The sequence below is a fragment of the Thermothelomyces thermophilus genome, chromosome 1 (assembly GCF_000226095.1).
Source record: "Thermothelomyces thermophilus ATCC 42464 chromosome 1, complete sequence".
Classification (NCBI taxonomy): domain Eukaryota; kingdom Fungi; phylum Ascomycota; class Sordariomycetes; order Sordariales; family Chaetomiaceae; genus Thermothelomyces; species Thermothelomyces thermophilus.
In genome coordinates, this window is record NC_016472.1 from 2,574,271 (window position 1) to 2,591,371 (window position 17,101).

Genomic DNA, 17,101 nt, shown 5'->3' on the forward strand with positions numbered 1-17,101 from the left:
CGCCGTGGGCGGCACTCCTAGACCAACTGTTACGGTCTGCAGAAGTAGGTGATAAAAGCGTTAATTGTTCTAAGTGCCAGAGGCACTTAGAGATGCTATCTAAATATATATTAATACCCTAGCTTATTATCCCTATTAGTAGGTTAGTTAGATCTGACTTACTGGCAGTTATATATTATAATAGGTACTAAGGTTTGAAAAGAAAAAATGACAACCTATTATAACTTAGTAAATATATTAGCTATTTTCTATAGTAATAGTCCTAGTAAACTATTCTTATTCTTCTATCCTATAGTTATATCTATCTACTTATCTGTTAGTCCTTCTTACTACTAGCTAGGTTTAGGTTGTCTAGAAATATAGATAGAGCTAATAGGCACTCCTACTATAGGTATACAAGAGTTCTAGCCCTAGCCTAGGTGTCCCTAGCCGGGGTACGGTTACTATAGAGCGTACTAGTAGCCCTTTTACGCGAAGGGCTCTCTTATATAGGCGTCTCTGGCCGTAGGCGTTTCTAGCCGGTAGTCGTAGGCGGCAGGTATATGACCGGGCAGGCGATCGAGCTAGGAGGGGCGCCGGCCCTTGCGGTAGCTGCCGGTGGTAGCCGAGTCGTAGGTACCTAGGCTCTAGGAGCCCTTTACGGTGTAGTAGCTAATATGGTACGCTCGCTTAGCCGGGTAATTATACCTTTAAGCTACTATAGCTTCTTATCTATACCCTTTTTCTAGTTAAGGGTAGCCGTATAGTTATCATTTATAGCTATTAAGGTCTCCTATAGTTACTTAAGCTTTTCTTTGACCTGGTTAAGGGCCTTAGTAACGCTATTAGTAGCCTTATCCTACCTCTAAACTATAGTCTAAGCTAGTCTAAGAAGGTTAGCCTTAGTAGCTAGTTACTAGCGCTTGGTAAAGTCCTTATTAGTCTTATTATCTTTAGTTATACCCTAGGTAATAATGACTTATATAGGTATAGGCTATATAGCCTAATAGCTAGGCAGGTTATAATATAAGTAGCTAAGCTTAAATAGGTAGCTATTAATTAGAGTATTACTATCTCCCTTAGGTATATAGATATAGGCTATTAGTAGTTCCTTAGGCTTAGGTATATTAGTAAGCATTATATTAATAGTATAGTATATCTTATATATAGTCTTTAGTTTCTTCTTAAGGCTATATATAGCTAGGTTAGCCTTAAAAGAGTTACTACCGGCCTTTTTATAGTAGTAGCGGATCTACTAATAGGTATAGATAAGTATATCCTTATTATTATAATACTCCTAGTAGGCGTAGGCAAGGTAATCCTTAATAGGCCTAATTGACATGCTTATAGACAGGTATAATAGGCCGGACTTAATAACCTTAGTATTAGTAAAAGGGTCGAACTCTATACCTATAAGGGTATTTTCTACCTCCTTAAGGCTATTAAAGATAATATAGGCATTATTAAATCTAGTCTATAATTTAGCCTCTTTGTTATTATTAGGGTCCCTCTTATTCCTATAGACGAACCTGCTAGTAGGTGCCTTACATTAAGCATACCTAGTTAGTGTAACAGGCTAGGGTATAGGCTTAGGCAGGTAGAGTGTTAGGTCTAGCTATAGTAGGGCCTAGGATGTTAAAGCGGTAGTAATAATAGCTATAGTTTTAGCGATAATCGACATGCCCTTGTCATTATAGTGCTCGGTGCCTTGTTATATAGTTATAGGTAGGCTAGTAGGTATATATAAATATATAGTTATATCCTAGGTAGTAGCGTTAGTAGAGCTAGAGTCCTAGTAGTTCTATTCTACTTAAGCTATATCTGATTTATAGGACAGGCAATTAATAGGCTTAAGCATTAGAATTGCCTAGTATATAGTCAGAGGCGTTAATAGCCTCTTCTTATTTACTATATCTTATACCTTAGTAATGGTAAACTTAATTAATAATAGTAAGGTTAGCCTATTATCCTAATTTACTAGCTTATTAGGGCTATTAGTAGGTTATTATTATTATTATTAATCCTATACCGCTATACTAGTAAGCATGCTAAAGCCTCTCTAGTTATATACAAAGGAAACTATACCTAATAGGCTAGATAAAAACCTCTGTCCTACCTTTAACGCCCGATCCGGAATACTAATATACTACAAAGAAAAGGAAAGGTAGCTAGAATAGCCCTATGGAGGCCTTCCCTTCTAGTCTAGCCTCCTTACAAGGTAGTATTCTAAGAGCCTCCCTAGGTCTATTAGCTACTATAGAACCCTCCTTGCCAAACGATAGTTATAGGCCCCTATACCCTATAAAATAAGGTCTAGGTCCCTTTATAACTGTATTTCCCAGGATTCCCACGTTTGGCTTCTTAATAGGTTCGGGCACCAAATAACTAGGTGCTTAACAGTCTCCCTCCCCTAGCTATAGGCATAGTAAGGGGTGCTAATCCCTGGGATTTAAACCCTAAATAGGAAGTCACAGAGGCCGATAGCCCCTATATAGGCCCATACCAGTAGGGAGCTCTAGGCCTTTGTTAGGCCCTAGTGCCTTTATAGGCCTTCCCTTATAAAAACCAGGCAGGGGGGGTCCTTATCTAATATACGTTATATCCTCCTACCAGCTTAGTCGGCCCTCTAGCGGTTGCTCTAGCTAGCTACCACGGCTAGTTCCGTAGCCTATAGCCTTTTTTATAGGGTCTAAAGAGGAGGTTAACCCTCCCTATAGCCCTCCTAAACCTATTGTTAGACTGTTAACCTTGCTACCTCGAGGGCTATAGGCCTTAGCTCCTAGCCTCTTGCCCTAGCCTTTCTCTTTTAGAACCTCTAGTTTAGCCTATTATAGGCCTACTAGATAAGAGCCCTTATAGGGACCTAGGAGGCCCCTAGGCCTACCCTAGTCTATAGGAGTGGCTAGTCGAGTTTGGCTTCGAAGTCGGCTAGCCTCTTGTTAAGATAGAGGTCAAGGGGTAGCACCTAAGCTTCCGTTTCGAGGCACCGGATAGGGGTAGCCTTATAGGCCCTAGTAACTACTTGAAGAGCCCTATATTAGGCCTTTGATAGTTCTTTAGCAAGGCCTTCTAGCTTACCCCCTGGCTTAGTAGGCTTATAGAAGTTCGAAGCCCTATAAGCTAGGGCGCTATAGATATACTTGGTATAGACCTTATAGGCCTATAGGAGGCCAGGGCCCTAGGTCTTTGTAGCAAGCCTGGTTAGGGCAAACTCCTAGGTTTCTAGCTTCTTAGCTACCTTTACGTAGTAAGGGCCCTACTATAGTCTCTAGTCTAGCTAGACCTTAAGGAACCTGGCCGACTTTGATAGGGCTATAGTAGTAGTACCCCCTCCGGGCCGTAGGAGCTTTAGCAGCTACAACCACCATTTCCGGCCCCTGTTAAAGTAGATAAGCTCGTACTTTTCCAGGGCAAAAGCTATACCCTAGGTCCTTGCCTACTAGAGGTAGGCCTTCTAGGCCTTCTATAGCTAACTATTATAGGCCTCCTTAGCCCTCCTAAAGGCTAGGAGGTTAGTATTATCGGTAAAGCCTATTAAACTGACTATAGGGCTAGCCTAGCGAATAGCCTAGTAAAGGGAGGCTATATAGAGGATAAATAGTATAAGGGAGAGGGGTAACCTCTATAGGACCCTAGCCCTTACTATTATATCCTCCATTTCCTAGCTATTAAAGTAAAGGATAGCTACCCTATCTTATAGCCACTCCCTAACCTAGACTATTAACCACTTTAGAAAGCCCTAGCTCTGTAAAGTGGCTAGTAGCTAGCTATAGTTAATAGTATCGAAAGCCCCCAAGATATTGAGCTATAGGAGAGAGGTAGCTGCCTTGTATCTCTAAGCTTCCTAAACCTAAGCTATAATAAGCCGAATAGCTAGTTCTATAGACCTATGTTTCTAATTACCTATCTACCTGGCCAGGAGAAGCCTATAGACCTTTATAATGGCCGTTACCTTCTAGGTAACTATAGCCTCTAGCACCTTACCTACTATTAGTAAGAGCGTTATAGGCCTATAGCTACCTAGGGTAAAGTAGGCCTATAAGGGTTTGCTAGGTTCATAGAGGACTACTATCTTAGCCCTTTTAAACTAGGCTAGGAAATAGCTAAGCCATAGGCTTTCCGAGGCTAATATAGCTAGTATCTGGTAAAGTGGCCGCTTATAGGCCTTTAGTAGACCTATAGGGAGGAGGTCCTCTCTTAGGGCCTTCTATAGGGCTACCCTAGCCAGAACTACCTTAACTTCGCCTACTATAACCTCTTAGCTTATTTCGAACTTTGGCTCCTAGTAGTCGTTTAGATCTAGGTCGTCGATATCTACTAGGTCCGCTTCTAGGTTCGGAAAGAACTTATTAGCCAGTGCTTTAGCCTTCTATTAATAGGTTATAAGCCCTCCTTCGAAGGCTAGGAGCTTTAGAAGGTCGACCGGTAAGTAGCTTTATAGCCTTGCCTATCGCTCCAGCCTCTATAGCAGGTCTAGCCGGTTAATTACCTCCTATAACGTAGCTCTCTAGCTTTTAGTCTTTATAGCTATAATAGTCTTAGCCTAGTCCTATAGGGCCTACTAGAGTACTTCCTATATATAGGGGTTTAGGGTGCCCTTATAGGCCCTTTCTACCTCCTTAGCCCTCTTCCAGGCCTCTTGAACCTCCTTTGTCTACTACCGAGCTCATTTACTACCTATACTAGCCTTCTTTGCCGGGGCCGAGACCGTAACTATTGTTATAGGCCCGGGCTGCACCCGGGCTGGACAACGCCCAGGCTTTACCCGGGCACAGGAATAGACCTACCCCGCCCCACTCCCGCACGCCCCACGGGTCCGTAGAGCGTTCGTTACTCGTTCGTAACTCGTCCGGTAGACACGCGGCTAGGGCCCGGTTAGCGCCCGACCCGGAGCCTAACCGGGCCCTACCCAGACTATATACATATATATTAGTTAAAAGGCACTCCTCTATACGACTCTTGTATTTTTCCTCTTTTTCCTCCCTAAGGTAGTCGAATAAAACATTATATACTTATCTATAGATGCTATAAGGCTAATATATTACATTTTGACTACCTTCTTACTAGTAGTAACTTCCTAGGGGAGTTATTAATAATATAGTTATAATAGATTTGATGATATATAGGCCCTCGGGCTTAGTAGAATTATAGGAGCTTGTCTGCTCCCTTTAAGTAGTAGTAGAATAGTAAAACGCGACGATTAACACTCTTTAAGCATCTTAAACCTAACCTATCCTAACCCCTAAGTTAGCTAGGGTACCCCTTAAAGCTTAGCGGCCGTAGTAGAAGCGTCTCCTAACTAGATAACCTTTTGATAGTAAAAAGGAACTCTTTATAGTATAGAAGAGTATAATAAAATATATCCTTATAGTTAATAGAGATTTTATCGGCTCCAATTACAATTAATAGGTCTTTATCTAGGGAAACCTTATATACTAGGTATAGACCTAAGTTATAGCTTACCATAAATCTATAGGCTTGAAAGTTAGGTACGACCTGATTTAGTTCCTTTAATATCTTGAGAGCATCTTCTCTGACCTTTATAAGAAGATGGTAGCCCTGTCGGAACTAGAATTCCTTTAATAGAGAGATGACGAACCGTTTACTACCTTTATTATTCGGTTCGAGGCTAAGCTATCGAAGGTAGGCGGTCTTCTTTAGAGCGACAAGCTATACCTAATTAAATTATGATAATGCCTTTCTCTGAAACTTAAATATATAGTAGTCAGACAAGGAATTCCTTAGGATAATTATATAATGGTAGTTAAGAAATACTATAAGATTGCTATGGATCTCGAGGCTCTTTAGCTTAATGATAAGTATTAGTAAATATAGGGGTAGTAGGTAGCACCTGAACCGTAGAGAGAGAAGGATGTAAAAGGAAATATACCAATGACTAGGATTAACTTATCATATATTAACCTATAGAGGAAGAGATCTAATAAGGATAGGGTAGGAAAATGTAAGGGTAACGCCCTATAGGCGAAATAGGTTAGTCTAGAAGTATATATAGCCTAATAGGTAGCTAGAGTATATATCTAGTATAGGTAAAAGAGTTACTTTATTACTAAGTATTACTTTATCTTTACTTTAAGGCTAGTATAGCAGAACTAGCTAAGAACTAATATTAATACCTTAGAGGCTAAGGATTAGAAGAAAGATAACGACCTATCTAATAAAGAAGATGGTAAGTAGGGAAAAGAGTAACCTCTAAGCAAAGTCTTGTAAAGGGGCCTAAAGACTACGACTACTTAGAAGACAAGTTTATAGAGATTAGCAAAGGAATGGATAGACCTCCTTTTTTTATTCTAATCTTCTTTGACTCTACTAGCTTTATAAATACTTAAGTAGATAGTAGATATTCTAGCTATAGCGTTATTAGCAAGAGAATATACTAGAAGCTTAGAATTAAGTAGATTAGTTTGCCTATTATATATACCTTTAGGACTATAACTAGGCTATAATAGGACTAGAAGATTACTTAGATAGCCTATATTACGATAGATATTAATGGCTAGAAAAGTTAGGCCGCACTTTATATAGTCCTAGGACTTGTATATAATGTTATATTAGGTCTTCTATAGATAGAATACTAGGAAGTTAAACTAAATATATACATAAGTGTTCTTAAAATTAGGATATAACTAGGATTACTTATTCATAAGATCTCTTTATAGTTAAGATAGATAGGAATCTCCTAAATTATAGGTATAGTCTTTATAGGTATAGTTTAGAGGGTATAGAAGAAGAAGACTTCTAATACCTTCCTAGTTACTAGTATCTAGGAAATAATAACTATCCTAGAATCGAGATACTAATTTGACAAAGAAGGTATAGGGAATAGGGGTACCTGACTAGGGCCTAGTATAAAGTTAGAGGTTACCTTACTAGATGAACTTCGTAACTTTACTAACCTCTTTAATAAGGAGAAAGCTAGCAGACTTCCCCTATATCGCGGTATAGCCGATCATTATATCAAATTAAAGGAAGGCCTAGATAGAAAGATCCCCGAACTCCCTTAGGGGCCTCTCTATAATATATTATAGAATCATTTATTAGAAGTCCGAAAGTAAGTCATTAACTTACTAGATAAGGGGTAGATCCGAGCTAGCTCTTCTTTAGCCACTGCCCCTGTCCTCTTAATAAGGAAAGCAGATAGAGGTTAAAGATTCTATATCGATTATCGAGCGCTAAATAAGATTACGAAGTAAGATCGATACTCCCTCCTACTTATTAAGGAAATGCTTTACTCCCTAGCTAGAGCTAAATGGTTTATAAAGTTAGATGTCCGGGTAGCCTTCTACCGTATCTAGATCGTAAAGGGCTATAAATATTTAATAGTATTCTAGACCTAGTTCGGCTTCTTTAAGTAGCTTATCTATCCCTTTAGACCTATAGGCATACCTATAACTTTCTAATAATATATTAATAATGCTCTTAGCCTAATGCTTAGGGACTTTGTAATAATATACTTTAATAATATCTTAGTTTATACTTTAGATAGTAGGAAAGATTATATAAGGCAAGTAAAGGACATGCTCTAAAGGTTATAGAAAGTAGGACTTATATTAGACCTTAAGAAGTACGTATTTACTATAAAAGAAGTTAAGTACCTTGGCTATATTATAAAGGTAGGGGCCTAGGTCTGTCTAGACCCTGAAAAGCTAGCTACTATCCGTAAGTAAGAGGTATTATAGAAGGTTTAGGGAGTATAAAGCTTCCTAGGATTTACTAATTTTTACCGAGACTTTATCCCTAACTTTTCTAGGCTAATAGAACCTTTGATATAGTTAACCTATAAGAATACCTCGTTCTAGTAGGGGACTAAGGAATAGAAGGCCTTTAACGCCCTTAAGACGGCCTTTATATCAGAACCTATCCTTACGTAATAGGACCTTAAACAAGAGACGGTACTTAAGGTAGATTGCTCCAGGATAGCGCTAGGAAGGTGCCTATCCTAGTAAGGAGAAGATAAAATCCTATACCCTATAGCCTATTACTCTATAAAACTAACCCTGGCCAAATGGAACTATATAATCCATAATAAGGAGTTACTTACGATTATCTTATACTTAAAGGCCTAATTAGCTAAGCTTTATAATATTATAGCCCCCTTTTAGATCTTAAACGACTATAAAAACCTTAAATACTTTTCTTAGCCTCGTTTAATTAATAAGCGGCAAGCTTAATAGGCCAAGATACTTTTCCTCTTTAACTTTAAGCTCCGTTACTAACCCAGGTCGTAAGCATCCTACCCTAACGCCCTGTCCTATCGCGAACAAGACTTTCCCGAAGACATATAGCGTATAGTACAACTTCTCCCTACTATCTAGATAGATATAATAGATTCCTTGACGTTATCTAGAGCATCCTACCTCCTAAAGAGGAGTACTATTTTTATAGATAAATAGCTAGTAGCCTTATAGGATAAGGGAGTTATTAAGGATAAACATTATATATACCGGCTCTGGGCTATCTAGGATAGGGCCCGAAAATTTCCGAAGGAAGCGAATATAGTATAGACCTAGATTATAGATTACTCCTTTAATACGTAAGGTGCCCTTTAGTTCTAAGGTAGACTTTGGCTTCCTATATAGGAGCTACTTATAACTGCCATTCTTTAACGTATCTATAACTCCCCTATATTAGGCTACCTAGAGAGGAATAGGTTATTTAAAATGCTCTAATAGGACTACTATTAGAACTTTATATCCCTAGATATAAAGAGGTTTATAAGGAACTATTATACGTATCGAAGGGCCAAGGTTTTACGTTAACTATAATAAGGATTCCTTTAGCCCCTACCTATCGCCGACCGCTTCCAGAAACAGATTTCTATCGATTTTATAGTCGATCTCCCTATACGAGACAAGAAATCACCCTGGTACCTTATAGTAATTACCAACCGGCTGTCAAAGTACATCTAGCTCGAAGCTATATCCTTAATAGGAGCTGAGGCATGTACGCTCTGGTTCTAGGACGTATAGTAGTAGTTTTACAGATTTCCGATATAAATTATTACCGATCGCGGTTCGGACTAGCTTAGCTAGTTTTAGACTACTCTTTATAAGACTATTGGAATCAAATAGCTATCGTCGATAGCCTATTATCAATAGATAGATAGAGGTATAGAATATATGAACTAGGAGGTATAGACTATCCTATGGACCATAGTTTTCTTTGCCTAGTATAACTAGCCTAAATATCTACCTATATATTAGCTTATAATTAATAACTATAACTTAATAGTAACTAGGATAAGTATAAGCTACCTTCTTTACGGTTATAATATAAGCTTGATACAGTTTACTAACCTACTAGACGCTCTTATCTTAACCTTATAAGGAAGAGCTATTAATTTCTTATATTACCTAAGAGAAGATATAGAATAGACCTAGGCCGCTATTATATATATATAGTAGCGCTAGTAAGAAAATGCTAATTGTTCTTAATACCTAGTTAAAAGGTTTAAAGTAGGGGATAAAGTATAGCTATCCTTATATAATATTAAGACTAACTACCCTAGCTATAAACTTAACTAAGTTAACGTTAAGTATAAAGTGATTATAGTACCGATACTACTAATAGTAATTCTAAATGTTCCTTATAGCTTTTACCCTACCTTCTATATTAATCTTATTAAGTGTACTATATCTGACCTACTGCCTTTATAATATATATTAGATTTCTAACTAGACCTAGTATTAGAACTTTCCTAAGAAAGACTACTATAGGAGGAATATAAAGTAAAAGCGATCCTTATAGCTAGGAACGTAAAGGGAAGAGGAAATCGATATAATATACTAATAAAATAAAAGGGATATAATACCTTAACTTAGGAACTATTAGAAAATCTAGAAAACACTAAGGCACTTAATATATTCGAATAAGAATAGGGAGACATATACTACTATAATAGACTAGTTACGAATAGGAGGTAGGGGAGAGTATAAAAGCAAATAATATAAATTTTTCGTATAGGTAGGCAAACCTAGGGCAAACAAGTAATAGACACGTTACGGTTATATCGTAGATATATTACAACCGCGTTACAGACACGCCTATAGAGATAATCTAATTACAAAAACAAAAATAAACATACTAACTAATACGTAATACGCTTACTCTACGACCTCCTCCTCCTTATTCCCCCCCTCTAAAACAATAGTTACGGCGGCAAGGGTAGGGTCGTCGTGGTCGCGGACCAGGCGTGCTATACGATTGACGGGCGAGGAAGAGCGGTAGGCGTAGGAATGGCTAAAGTCGATTGGCACGGGTGTAGGGCGTATAGAGGCGCTTGAGTAGGCGTAGGAGGCGGGCGACAGGGTGCCTAGGATGTAGGTAACGAGGGTAGTATTAGTGTTGACTAAAGTCAACATATTCTCGTTTGTATACTATATCTAGTATAGTATACTATCGTTCTATACTATAGTGTAGCGTATAAGCTGCCTAGTAGCTTATAGGGTAGGGTTAGGGCTAGTAGTAGGCTAGACAATATTACTATAGTAGGTAAAGGTATTAGGGGTAATAGTAGTAATAACTAGGGTAAAGTTATTACTAGAATAACGAGAATTTATAGCCTAGGTAGGGGTAAAGGCGGCCTATCTAGGTAAGCGGTTAGACTAGGTAGCCTCGAAAAGTATAGAAAACGAACGTACTAGTATAGAGAACTTAGGCATTAGGACGGTATAATAGGTACCTTAGTTAGTAGTCTTATAGTAGGTAGGGGAGGTAAAGGTAGTATTAGTATTATAATAACCTATAATTTTCCTAATGCTTATATATAGGTAGGGGTTATTAGCCTAGAGCTATAGATCCTAAATATAGCTCCTATAGCTTTTATAGTATATTATATAGGAAGTGCCCTAACCTTAGATATATTTAATCTTATTACCTTCAAGAAGTTAGTTAATATATAGTAGATAGTATTATTACTTCTTAGGCTATAGTTTAAACTCTTTATTAAAAGAGTTACCTTTAATAGTATACCTACTAAGGAAAAGGTTAGCATTCTTATATTATAAAATAAGGAGTTAGTCTATATCCTATATATATATATAATAGCTAAAAAAAATAAATATAAGTAAGGAAAACTTATATAATACTCTTTATTCTTATTACTATTAAGGTAGTAACTATTACTACTACTACTAAGTAAACTAGTAGCTATCGATATACTAGATAGATACTAATTAAAAAAAAACTTTAAGAGCGTGATAAAGGTATAGGTAGCAAGTATAGTTATAAGAGGTAGGGGTAGTTAGAAGGTATAGAGGAGGAAGAGAGTTAGTTATAGGAGAGAGAATTAGGAGTAGGAGGGAAAAGGAGGGGGTATTTATAAGTATTAGAAGAGGGCAGTAGAGAAGTATATATAACCTAGGCAAATTGCTTATTATACGTATAACTTATTACTATATATACGGGTCGCGTTATTCTAATAATAAAGGGAAGGAGCTTAGCTTTTATCCAAACTCGAACAGCTACCTGTTTACGCTTGACACGCTATTATATACGCGGGTTACATTGTTATAGCGATAAAGGAAGGAAGGCATAGGACCCGCTTATAGAACCAATATAGGGGCGGGATACGGGACGGGTCGGCCCGGCAACCGCGAAAAGAGAAGGGGGGGGGTATGTTATAGGCCCGGGCTACACCCAGGCTAGACAACGCCTAGGCTTTACCCGGGCACGGGAATAGACCTACCCTGCCCTACTCCTGTATGCCCTACAGGTCCGTAGAGCGTTCGTTGCTTGTTCGTAACTCGTCCGGTAGATATACGGCTAGGGCCCGGTTAGCGCCTGACCCGGAGCCTAACCGGGCCCTACCTGGACTATATATGTATATATTAATTAAAAGGCACTCTTCTATACGACTCTTGTATTTTTCCTCCTTTTCCTCCCTAAGGTAGTTAAATAAAACATTGTACGCTTATCTATAGATGCTATAAGGCTAGTATATTATAACTATCTCTTTAAGGGCCTCTATAAGCCTGTCGAAGGCCTATGGAAGCTCCTTTAGGCCCTAGAAGATAGGCCTGGCCTAGGCTGATGCCTATTTATTAAGCTAGAGTAGGAGGTAGGCTGCCTTGGCCTACGTGACCTCCTTATCTAGGCTCTTCTAGTCTTACCCTTTACTAGCTAGTATAGGTCTATTAGTCCTCTAGAGGGAGACATTTAGAGCCTATAGGTAGTAGTCGGATTTTCTATGTTCTGTAATATTACTATAGGTTACTTCTAGCCCAGCCGAGGCCTAAAATGGGTCTATTATAGAAGGCCGGCTACGCTAGTCCCCCTAGGGGGCCCTGGTAACCTAGCTATAGGGTATATATAAGTCAAGGTCCTACTAGTTTAAAAGGCTAAGGAGGTCCCTAGCCCCCGGGCTAAGCCTATCAAATAGGTCTTAGACCGGGTGGTGGAGGTTAAAGTCACCTATAAGAACTAGGGGGTAGGTTGGCTAAGGTAGGGCTAGCAGGTCCTATAAGAGGGTTTGCTCCCCCTTATTATTATAGATTGACCAGAGCTCGAACCCCCTCTCTCCTAAGGCTAGAAAGGTTACTTTATACTAGTTCTCCTTTGCTAAATAGTCTTACTAGCTAACTAGGAAGCGCTTAGCCACTAGAATAGCTGCCTTGCCCTTAGGCTTGTAAACTAGGTAGTATTTTAAAGCCTAGGGGTAGTATATTAATCTTATAAACTAGTTAATCTATAGTTCTTAGATAGCTAGTAGGTTATATTTAGCTTCCTCTAGTAGGACCTCGAGGGCCTATTTGTTACCTTAGGTATTCTACTAAAGGATCTTAATTTACATTTAAAGTAGCTAGGGCAGAGGACAAAGGCACGGTAATAGTAGTAGGCTCTATAGCTATTACCCCTTTGGCTAGCTATAAAAGAGAGGGGGTTCTAGGCTATAGAAAGGAGATATAGGTCTATTAGACATTAAATAAGGCACTCCTAGCTACCTATTAGGCTAGGGTAGGCCTCTTATAGGGGCATTTAGCCCTAGTTTAGTAGTAGTCATTATCCTTTAACTAGCTATTAAACTTAAAGGCTACCTTCTAGTATAGTTACTCTAGTAATTAGAAGGTCTAGGGCCTATACTAGTAGGCCTCCCTAGCTTTCTCCTAGGCTTCGACTTTCTTTAGGCAGCCCTTATACTAGGCTATATAGGGGCCCCTACAAGCCGTATACCTATAAGGGAGTTAGTTAGAGTAGGTAGGGCACTAGGCCTCCCTAGTCTTCCCCCCCTCTCTATAGGCCTTTATACTATAGCGGCTATAACGGGCTAGCTACTAGCAGTACCGCTAGGTATAGCCAAAGCTCTAGTACCTATAGCACTACCTCGGCTCTAGAGCATCCTAGTAGGGCTTATAGTCTAGCACCTAGGCATCCTAGACTACACCCTTATTACAGGCCTTCCAGGCCTTTTCGAGGTCCTATAAGCCTAGGAGTACCGTAGCCTATTTCCTTTATAGGCTCTTTAGCAGCCGGAACTTGACCGTTTCAATCAAGTATAGGCCTATGGCCCCCTTAAAGTCTTGTTTGCTAACCCCCTATAGCTCTTCCTTCCGGACTCCTTTAGCTAGGACTATATAGGCCTTACCAACCTTCCTAGCCTCCTCTCTAAAGGCTATAGCTACCTATCGCTTATTAGCCAAATACTAATCCTTAATAGCCTTATCCTTAAAGACTATTACTATATCCCTACTTAGGAGCTTCCTAGCTATAACGGCTCCCTAGCGGCTAGAAGCCCTATTGACTACTTGGACTATCTTAGCCGGGGTTTAGGCTTTAAGGTCCTCCTATAGGCCCATATTCTATATCGTAACCTCCTACAAGGCCTGTAACGGCACTACCTTAGCCGATAGTAGGCCTCCTTAGGGGCTAGTTACCCCTTATTATAGCCCTATGGCCACCTGTGCCTTGGTAGGGCAGGGGGTAGCCTTAAGGGCTTCTTTAAGCCCCTTTTTAACTTCTTTAGCTATAAGTTCCTATAGGTTCGGAACTAGGCCTACAATAGTGGTCGTGAGGCCCTATAAGAGCCTATTAGTAAGGTTTTATACCTTGCCCCGTTTAGGGCTCAGCATAAGGTCAACTAATTATATGATAAGACCCCTTAGTTCCTTAATATCTAGGGTAGGGTAGGCCTATAGTAGGCCCCCCTTTAATTAGTTCGAAGCTATAGGCCTCCCTACTTAGTGGCTTAGCGTTAGGCCTTAAATCGACGTTGCGTTCAGGGGCGCTAGGTAGTCTATACGGTGAAAATTTTTGGCAGGCGTGTAAGGTACGGTCGGATTGCGGTCAGGTCCGGTTCCTACGCCTGCGATGCCTGTTGTACACCCGCAACGGCTCGCGCGTAGTTGAAAGTGGTACCATTAGATAGCGTTTTTTGAGAGCTTTCTAGCGATGGTAGTTTCGTGTGTTTTGGTAGGGTATTCGCAAGGATGTAAGAGAAGCCTTTAGATATATATTTATAATATTAAATAGGTGGTTTTGTCTATTTTATATACTATATTACTATTAATAGCAAAAGGCTAGAATCCTCTTTATAGGTTTAAGGTCTTATAATACTTAGTAAGGAATAGTACTAGTGTAATATAGTAGATCTTGGCCTTAGTAGCCTTATATAGGTTAACTATAACTATAGTACTAGTGATAATACTAAAGAATATAGCCTTTATCTTACTATTGACTCTAATAAAGGCAAATCTAGCCTCTAGGCAAGGGATCTTAATAGTATTGTCCTTATCTATACTATAGAAGGTCTTATAGTTAGCTATGGTTATTTGCTCTCCTTAGGATTAGCAGCTGTTAACGAAGTAGTATATAGCTAGGAGACAAACTATTTCGTACTTACTAGCATTAGTATAGACTATATTAACGGTATTGCCTAGGACTTAGGCTATAGTACCTATCTTACTATTATAGTACCATTTAACGATAGTATTATCCGGGAATTACAGGTATAGAGGGCTAAAAGTGTTATATATACCGGATTAATCATTAGTAACGGCTAGAGGAGGTATATACTATAGGTTATTCTAAGGTATAGCAAGGTCTTTGCCCTTAGAATCGAAGTATAAGGTCGTATCCTTATAATATACTTAGACTAGGCTACCTACTACTAGGTTATTCCGAACCTCTTCCTTGTTACCTATAGTAGTAGCAAAGCCTATACCACTCTCGAAGAAGGTATCTATACGATTAAGGACTATCTAGATAACCCTGTTATCTAGGCTATTGTTCTTACTTATAGGGCCGGAATATATACCTTGATAGGTATTAGTGTAGGCTACGCTTAGCTAGCTACCCTAGTGCCTATGGCCGACGGTATCTTTTGCTAATTAATAGGCGTAAACGTAATAGTAGTAGTGTTAGTTAACTCTGCCGCTACTAAGTATAGTATAGGCGTATCTTGCTAGCTAGTCATAGGCTTATTTCCCTAGGCCGGGCTTGTAGCTATAGGGCCTTTAGCGCCTTTAGTAGCCTGTTTATCGCTTTTCCTAGCCTTGCTTCTTGACTTAGCCATCGTGGCTATTGTTAGGTAGTTCTAGGTCGACAAAACCTAGCTAAAATTGCTAAAACTTAGTAGTTTTTTACATATACGATAGAATAAGTTAAAGGGAGTAGGAAAACAAACTCTAAAGCCTCTTTTTGATAGAAATGGCAATATATGGGCTATAGGAGATAGCTATATAGTAGGGGTTAATAGAAAGGCTAGGTTAAAGGGTCTGGTGATTAGAAAAGAGGGTAGTTATAGAAGAAGTTATAGGAAATTAAAGAGGTTTGAAGAGGTAGGAAATAGTGGGAAATCTAGGGTTCTTATAATTCAAGGTAGGGCTTTAAAAATAGGATGAAAAGTGCCTAAATAAGAGGGGTATTTGACCCTACTGACCAGGATGGATAGGCTATTTAGCGCTATTAATTAAATAGGTAGCTGTTTAACGAGTTAGCCGAGCTAGGTATATAGTTTAAAGTGGTAGTTAAAGCCCTATTTATAATAAGTAGTAGAATTAAAGCGAATATGGTAGGTAAAGGATGGATTTAAAGGGAGTAATAATAGGTTTTCTAGTATTAAACTAGATTCTAAGGTATCCTATTAAATATATATACCTTTAGGCGCTATTTGGCCTCTTCCTAGCTAGAAATGACGCCTTAGGCCCAGGCCAAAGTCTTTTACTTTGGTGGCCGGCCTCGTTTTCTTCTAGGTAATAGTCGAATCTAGTAGCGATTCTTATATTCCTAGATCAATTCGCTAGTAGTAGCTTCGAGTTCGCTTTTTAGAAGCTACTAGTCGTCCTTTACGTCGAATCTAAGCTAACGGATAAGGTATTCTACCTTTAAGCGCTTCTTTCTATATACCTAATGTTTGACGATCTTCTTAATCTTCTAGTATTCCTTGCTATTAACTAGAATTAGCTATAGTAGAGGAGTAGTCCTTTTGAACGGATTAGGACCTTGTTTGATATGGTAGAGCTAGGCAACGGATACGACTAGGTAGACTTTCTAGGATTTGGGAAAATCTAACTTGTATATTAGTTTTCCTACCCTCTATTTGATTTTAAACGGTCTTACCCTCTAGGCTGACTATTTCCTATTAGGTTTACTAGGTAGGTAATAGCCTTTATATAGGCGTAGCTAAATGGTATCTTTAACCTTAAATTTAGTAGGTATATATCTCTAGTTATACCGTAACTTGGCTAACACTATAGCTTAGTCGATCATTTTACTAGCTTTGGCTTGGTACTGCTTATATAGGATTTCTAAAGCTTTCTATCTATTAGATTTGGCGGTTCTCTTACTTAGGATATCTAGGACTAAGTATAGCTTAAACCTATATACTAGCTCGTTTAGTGACCTTCTAATGTTAGTAACTAGTATATTATTAAGGTAATGCTATAGGGCAGGGAGCATTTCGACCTATAAGCGGTTAGAATTAACTATAAAGTTTATCCTAAGTATAATTTTATCACGATTTGGCTGCATAAGGCGACCTGGCAAGGCACACAGAACCAATCAGGAACCACAAGACCTAAGGACCAATCAGGAAGTGATCGCAGTGATCGCACTTCGATCAAGACAAACACTTAGGTAACGATCGCAGGATCGTAGCAACAATCGCACG